Consider the following 8147-nt stretch of genomic DNA (forward strand, 5'->3'; position numbering starts at 1 on the left):
TTTTTCAATTAATTTGGCTTTTTTTAGTTATTTGATTTTCATATTTATTTGATCGATTCAATTTGATTTTTTAAACAAATTTAATTATTTTAATTTTAATATTTCAGTTTATTCGATAATTGTACCAGCTGAGTGTTCACCTCTAAAACTCTCTATATTAACTCTTTTTTTTTTTTTTTTTTTTGTGTATGTGTACAGGCAAAGCATTGGGTTTTTTCCAAAAATAATTTAGAAAGCATACTTAATTTGCAAAATTAAATGATAATTAATCTTCATAATGGGGTTCACGTGAAATCAAACGGATTGGGTCATGGCTGACGCTGAGACAGAAGGTCTGGTTTGAACCGTTAATTAAATACTTGATGGGTAAAGTTAGTCATCTTTTTGAAAGTAATGATTGGTTTTTAATAAATATAATTTATTTTTAAACGAGGTGTATTATTTTTAACGTTAATTAATAAAATATATTATTAAAATTTAATTATTATCTTGAAATAATTATTAATATGATAAATAATTAATTAATTAATTAATTACTTTCACAATGATGATGGCTGTTTGGCATTTATGCTTTACCATTCAATTGTCAACCATGCAAATAAAACTACACGAAATTGGTGATTTAGTCAAGTGTTGCAGTGGGGTTCTAATCTTGCCAACATTAATGTCTTATCTCTAAACCTTCTTACACGTTATGGTTTTATATTGACCTAATAAAACTATAGATCTAGTGGTTTCTATTTGGAATCTAAACATTTGGCAACATGAATTTGCTCCTCTTATGTGTAGATATCTATTTGTACATTCAAAAAGAGTTTGTTAAAGCAATCGCCTCAAGTAGGGTGCATTTGGAGGAATACCAAGGAAAAGGCAAACAAAGGCAGCTCCTTCTCGTGACAATTGTGATAAAAAATAGGATGTTGTCAAGATATATTAATAATTTAATTTAATTAAAAATATTATTGTCAAATTGCATGAACCTGCATAAAATAAAATATTCAAAGAGCGTGGAGAAGTTCTCGTACAAATATTTTGATATTTAAGTCAAACACTAAAAATGATAAGGTGTTACAACTTTCGGGTATAACTCATCCTCAAAAACTAGCTATTAAGGAGAGGGTGCTAAAGAGATTATAAACCCCTCACCAGAAGTCTGAACTTTCAATATGAAACAAATCTCATACCTTGTAGTGGACCATAATATATCACCACGCTCTACAGCCCAATACCTACGACGACAGGATGTGCACTAGCCTCTGCTAGTGTAATATTCGAGAATGGTTTGAGGATATAAACGGTATTTAATGAAGGGCATAAATAGAATTTGCGAAAAAAAAAGACTATAGGGTACACTAACACAGCTTTGGACGACCAAATTAGTCAGAGGGAGTACCCCGGACCCTAGATAGCCAAGAAAAATGATATAGTATCGACAAGTGATTCAAATTATGATTTTTAGTGATAAAAGAAATGAGATCGGGAACAGTTTTCGGTATAGCAAAAATACAGCTGTCAGTTAGGTCGTATTACCGAATTGTTATAGACGATGTCCGAAAAATCAACGGAGTGTTTCTAGAACTAATATTTGATGTATAGAACAATCCTTAAGTGGTTTTATGTTGAATCGAGTGGATTTGAGGTCAAATCAATCAATCGGGCTTAAGTGTAATTTTCTAAAATTGCCCGAGGAGGTCAAAACAGTAATTTTTTGAAAGTTTCAAGAGGGAAATGATAAGTACTAATCTTGAGGGTCTTAGTGATGGTGCTAGAAAGATCAGGGGCTTGAGGATAAGGGCCAAAATGCAAAGGAAAGTTTCTAAGGGGCTAAAGTGCAATTTTTGAAAATATGCTCAGAAATGGCAGATCTGGCCGTGATTTGTGGCCGAAAAATCCGGAGATTTCAGCTGTTCTTCAACAGGGCAAGGCCAAGGTCGCGTAGGGGCAAAGCAATGGCCTTTGATTGGTCAGAAAAACGGATGAATTTGGCTATAAATAGCCGAGTTTTGGTGAAGGTTTGCATCAAAGATTTTACTTTGGATTTCTCACTTTTGGGAGCGAATTAGAGGTCGGGGATAAGGGGTTTTTGTTTCCCAGGTTGTGAAGAGCAATTCTGGAGATTTTGAAAATTTTTGGAGTAGTATAAAGGGTGTTTTCGTATATATATATACATATTGCAGGAATGGTTAAATCGGGTTGTAGAGTGATCGATCGAAGGATCTAATAAGGGGTTTTTGGTCGCGAGGTTATGGGTAACTAATGTGGAAAGTTTCGTGTCAATTGGAGTTTGAATCGAAGGTCAATTTAGCTCGTCAAAAAACGCAAAATTTCATCGGAGCCAGACTGTAAATAGTTCGGGCAATTTATAAAAGCATTTGCTCAAGTAATTTCTTATGTCAATGCAAGTCAATGCCACCATATGGGGCAGGGCCCTTTTGATACTTTTCTAATATTAATATATGGTTGCAAGCTTCTGCCCACTGCTCCTTTTATTATGAACCACTCCTTTGATGGATTCTCAAGCTCACTACTCAATCATTGGATCCTCCCATAGTCCATAGACATACAAACTGCCATTAAATCCCAGAATTCAGCAGTCTCTTGAAACAAGGAAAGAAGAACAAGGGAGAGACAGAAGGAGAACCAAGAACTTCCTGACCAGCACCCAATTTTGTCTTCATCTGTTTATTGGATAAATTCATTGATTTCATGTAACAGCTAAGTGTATCAGCACGCACCTAGTAAGTGTCTAAAATATCGTGTATCAATTCGATTTTAGAAAAATCGATCTTGTGATTGCTAGTGCTTTCATGGGTGGCCAGCCATTTGCTCATTTTTAGTTCTAGTTGCCACAAAGGACAGTTATTTCCATTTAAAATAATAAATTTTGTTTTATTTGTAGAAAGAGCTACCTTTGTTTGCCCGTTTCGTGATCTCTATATATACACGCAGGGGCGGAGCCAATGTAGGCCCAGTGAGGGCCATGGCCCTCACTCGGCCTTGGCCCACCATTGAGTTTGGCCTGCACTGACTTGCTGGATATTTGAAATTGAAACCCTCCCTCACCCTCAATCAGTTCCTCTCTCGCCCTCAATCAGTTTGGCCTGCACTAGTCAGCTAGAAATTTATTTATCCAAAAAAGTAAAGGTTCTGAATGAAGTATTTTAAAGGAGAGAGAAAAAGATTAAAAATAGTTTTTGATAAAACAGTTTTAATTTATAAAAAATTAATAAAACGTTTGACTTTGAAATATGCCAACTCAACAAATAATCAAGAATTTACCTCTTGACTTATTTGGTTAGGAATCAAACAAGAAGATGTAGCATTCAAATAAATGTTATTCTGGAAAAATTCTCGTTGATTAAATATTTTTGAACAATAACAAACATCTACTGATTTGAGTCATGGTGATTATAAGGAGAAAGTGGTTGATGATTGGTTTCTTACTTTTGTTTTGGATGGTTGATTTCTTTCCAGTTGTATGGAACTTGTTAGAATCTCCTCACACCCATGTAGTGTACATTTATAAGTTAATTTCTTTTAGTTTTAATGTCAATGAATGTTGGGAACAGAGATTGCCATTAATTTTGAAAGAGTCATTTTTAAAATGAAAATCTCCGTCAATTGTAAAAGATGTTGATAAAGAGAAATCAAATAGTATTAATTTTGATGTTACACAACTTCTCATCGATCCTAGACAAATAATTTCAATTTTATATTACAATATTAATATTTGAGATCAAGTCCGAAGAGCATATATGCAAAAAGATCTGTCAGCCTCTAGATCATAATTTTTTATATAGATCATTTGAACAGACAAAAGTTAGATAATTCAATATTGCACAATCAAATGGGAGATTAGTGGATGAATGATAAGTTGATTGTTTATGTTGAGAAAGATATATTTTTAAATATTTATAATAAATTTATTATACAATGTTATCAAAATATAAAATATCGCAAAAAAATTATTATAAGGTATTAAATAAATTATGTTAACTTTTAAGATATTTATATTATTATATTATTTTTTTCTTTAATAAATTTTGCCCTCACTGAAATTTTTTTTTGGCTCCGCCCCTGTATACACGAACAGATGGATCTATGTCATCACTAAAAGTTATAAGATTCCAAATGGAAGCCACTGGATCTATAGCTTTTTGTTTGCTGGAAATGGAACCAATTTGATCCCAGTTTTCTGAAAAAATAACATCAGATTTACGTTCTTACGGTTAAAACATTTGCAGACGATTGAGCATGTCATCAAGAAGAGAAACAGATCCAGTTTCTGTCCGAATCGAGGACAAGCTTGGAAGATTATCTGATTCATCTTCCAATGGTTGCCTCTTCAGAGTCCACAATCGATTGCACAAAGTCAATCCCTACGAGCCAGCTATCGTCGCCATTGGACCGTATCATCGCGGCCATAATGAACTGCAAGAAATGGAGAAGCAGAAGCTCAGGTACTTGAAACAGCTTCTCGGACGAACCAGCTGGAACACTGTGGATAAATATGTGACGGAAATCCTAGGGATGGAAGCAAAGGCACGGGAATTTTATCATCTTGAAACAAGCGGTTTTAACAGGGATGAGTTGGTGGAAATGTTGGTTCTTGATTGTTGCTTCATCATCTAGCTATTTCGGAAGTATAAAATCAATGGATTGTCAAGAGAAAGTGACACAATTTTCCAGTCGGAGCAACTTCGATTTGCCCTAAGGCGAGACCTGATTCTACTCGAGAACCAGCTCCCGTTCTTCGTTCTCTATCGCTTGTTCGGGAAAACTAGGGGTCCTGGCGAAGATGACGATCTCATCCCCTTGGCCCTAGCGTTTCTCGAGCAGATTATGCCGAACGAGAAACTGACAATTATGAATAACACCCGACTGGACGATCTCAAGCATCTTCTTGCACTAGTTCATGCCAGTTGGGGCCGCCAATTCATCCCAGCTCCCACCGATTCGGACAAAAATTGGGACTTCGTGAATTCGGCGACGGAACTGAAAGAGGCCGGAGTGGAGTTCAAGATGGTGAAAAAGAGCAATCTCTTTGACATCCGGTTCATCGATGGCGTTCTCAAGATCCCTCGTTTGTGCATCGGAGATTACACAGAGTTCCCCCTACGAAACCTCCTCGCCTACGAGCAGTACCATCTTCAACGCCATCAGAGAAAGTACGTTAGCGACTACATCGCGTTCATGAATTGCCTGGTGGATTCGCCGAGAGATGTTCAGCTGCTCCGCCACAGCAAGATCATCGACAGCTGGGTCGCCGACGACGCGGCGGTTTATGCCTTACTGAAAGATGTGTACAGATTCGTGTTGATTGCTTCCAGCGACTTCAGCTATTCTCAGGTTTGCGTGAAGCTGAACGGGCATTGCCAGCGCCGGCAGAACGTCTGGATGGCGAATCTGAGGAGGAATTACTTCAACAGTCCCTGGGCGTTTGTTTCGTTTGTTGCTGCTTGCCTTTTGCTGCTTCTCACTTTGATTCAGACTCTGTTTTCTGTTCTTTCCTACACCAAATAAAGAACAGAAAAAAAAAAAGAAATAAAAAATAGCCAAAAATGTAGGGGTGAGCACAATTTCGGTTAAACCGAAGTAACTGAACCGAACAGTTCGGTCGGTTCGGTTCGATTATTTTTTTTTCAAAATTTCGGTTCGGTTAATTTTTTTAGAAAATTCGATTTTTGGTGTTCGGTTCGATTTTTTGTTTAAAATAATCAAACTGAACTTAAACTTACAAAAACGACACAAGTTTTGGTTTGGGTTTATAAAACAAAGTGAAAATATCCTCACCCAAGTCAAACCGAAGTCACGTAGAGGCAGAGGAGAGAAGACCCTAAAGGCAGGAGGATCGAATCGATCCTTCCTCGCTCCGCTCTCTCTCTTCCATTGTCTCCAACGCTCTGGTACGACGGCACCATCGCCCCCTCCGATGCTGACGTCGACGCTGCGGCACCCGAGGCAAAGAGTTAGAGACTCTCACTCACCTGGAACTGAAAGGGTGGACTAAGATGGAAGCGAGATGCTGAGAGAGATCCTTCGAGTTCGTCGCCATCGGTGTCACCTCCACCTTCGACGCCTTCCCCTTTTCCGTCAGCAGTCGGCCGCTCCCCGCCTTTCCCTTCGCTGATCATCATCCCTTTCATCAAACCCAGACCGACACCTTTCCCTTCACTGATCGCACGAGGCTTCGTCTCCTTTTTTCTTCCCTTCCTTGTGCTTGGATGATCGACCCATACCAAGTACCAACGATGACCGACCATCAGATAGAAGTTAGTATTGACGTTAAGTTAGGGTTTTATTTTTTCAATTTTTTTTTGACTTAGTGAGGTTAGTTTCTTATATTTCTTCCTTTGCTGGGTTTTTCGTTTGTATTTCATTCTTTTGCACAAATTAATTTGTATTTCTCTCAATCTCTAAATAATTTTACATTTTTCTGTATTAATTCAATGGATGTTCTTGTATTTCATTTCAGCAAATCAGTTTGTTCTTTTACTAATTTTGCCCAATCGATTATCGGTTATTGATTCGATTAACTTAGTTTAGATTTCGGTTAGTTCGATTAGTTAGAATTAATCAGTCAGGTCGGTTCGATTATTACATGCAATTCGATTCGGTTCAGTTAGAATTTTTTGGTTGGTTCGGTTCGATTATAACCGAATGCACATCTCTATAAAAATAAAAAAAATTATTAAAATTAATAAAAATAATTTTCAGCGTATCAAAACAATAAATAAGAAGTAAACATCTAACTAGAATGCTAGCTACCTTCTCTTCCCCTTTTACCTTACAAAGCTGAGAATCTGCTGCACTTTTTGGACTGATCAATTTTTTTCTACTCTACTAAGTCAAACTAGTTAGTAAATGGGGATTATCACCATTAATACCAACTTTCATGTAAAATAGTGGTTAACTAATAGTATCCCTTTCGACACTTTAAGTCATTATTTAGAGAGTAGCATAAAGTTGGTGTTACAAATGCCAATAATAAATATATATATATATATTTGCATGAATGTATAATTCTAATATTTAAGAATAATCATATATTGACGGTACATATTTTAGTCATGTTCTTAGGTTTTTTAAGTGAATAATCAAATGTCTACATCACTGATATTGACATTCGTGCTAAAACCGTTTGAATTCTTAAAAAAGTTTGTACGATGATAATTGAGAATTAGTTTTCTTAATACAGACTTTTGAAGATATTCTTTGTCCCTTGTACATAATTATATAGTTTTTTTTTTTTTTTTCATTTCTTTGTTTAGAAGAATTTTTTTGTTTGTTTGTTTAGTTTTTGTTATGATATATATTTGGAGTATGTCATAACATTAAATGTAAATGTTTTTATGATTTTTTATTTAACAAAATTCTTATTTATAGAAAAAAATCTAACGATAACATAAATTTTTTTTCAATATTTCTCTGGACATAATTAAGGTATGAGATATGTGCATTTTATTTATATAATTGATATGAAAATACATATTTACATAATATTATGTTGAATAATATGAAATAAAACATAAAAAAATGATTTTTGAAAAATTCGTGCAAGTGTTAGTTTCTCAAATAATTTTACCTTTACACCATAACTTATTTTCATAAAATTTTGAATATTACTAATATTAAAAAATTAATTATAATACTCAAAAACCTTCCAATAAATATTTATTTAATTTATTTAATTTATTTTACAGATATTTTATAATACGAACGCTTAGGAAAAAACATTTGAACGGAAATCTTAAAAAATAACTATGGAGACTGAATGATGACATACACCAAAATCGAGTCATCGTGAATTATTATTAAACTCTTATAAATTTATAATAGTTTTATTAATTTATAAAATTATTATTAATTTTTTTGTCATATTAATTTATGAAAATAATTTATAGGTATAGGATTTAAGAAACAACCAACGTTGACTCACCAAACCCCATTATGAAGATTAATCACCATTTAATTTAGCAAATTAAGTATGTTTTCTAAATTATTTTTGAAAAAAAAAACAAAGCAATGCTTTGCCTGTACACAAAAGAAAGTTAATATAGAGACTCATAATATTAGACTTTATTTAGTCATCACAAATATATATACATATATATACTTAAATTTAGTTTTAGAAATTATTAAAGTTT

At 34.4% G+C, this 8147-nt stretch overlaps 1 pseudogene; it reads left to right on the plus strand.

Annotated features, from left to right (window-relative positions):
* Positions 1-2520: 2520 nt before the first annotated feature.
* On the plus strand, positions 2521-6403 carry LOC127812233 (UPF0481 protein At3g47200-like; annotated as a pseudogene).
* The last annotated feature ends 1744 nt before the right edge of the window (positions 6404-8147 follow it).

This window comes from Diospyros lotus, chromosome 10, assembly GCF_014633365.1.
Source record: "Diospyros lotus cultivar Yz01 chromosome 10, ASM1463336v1, whole genome shotgun sequence".
In the NCBI taxonomy this organism is placed as follows: Eukaryota; Viridiplantae; Streptophyta; class Magnoliopsida; order Ericales; family Ebenaceae; genus Diospyros; species Diospyros lotus.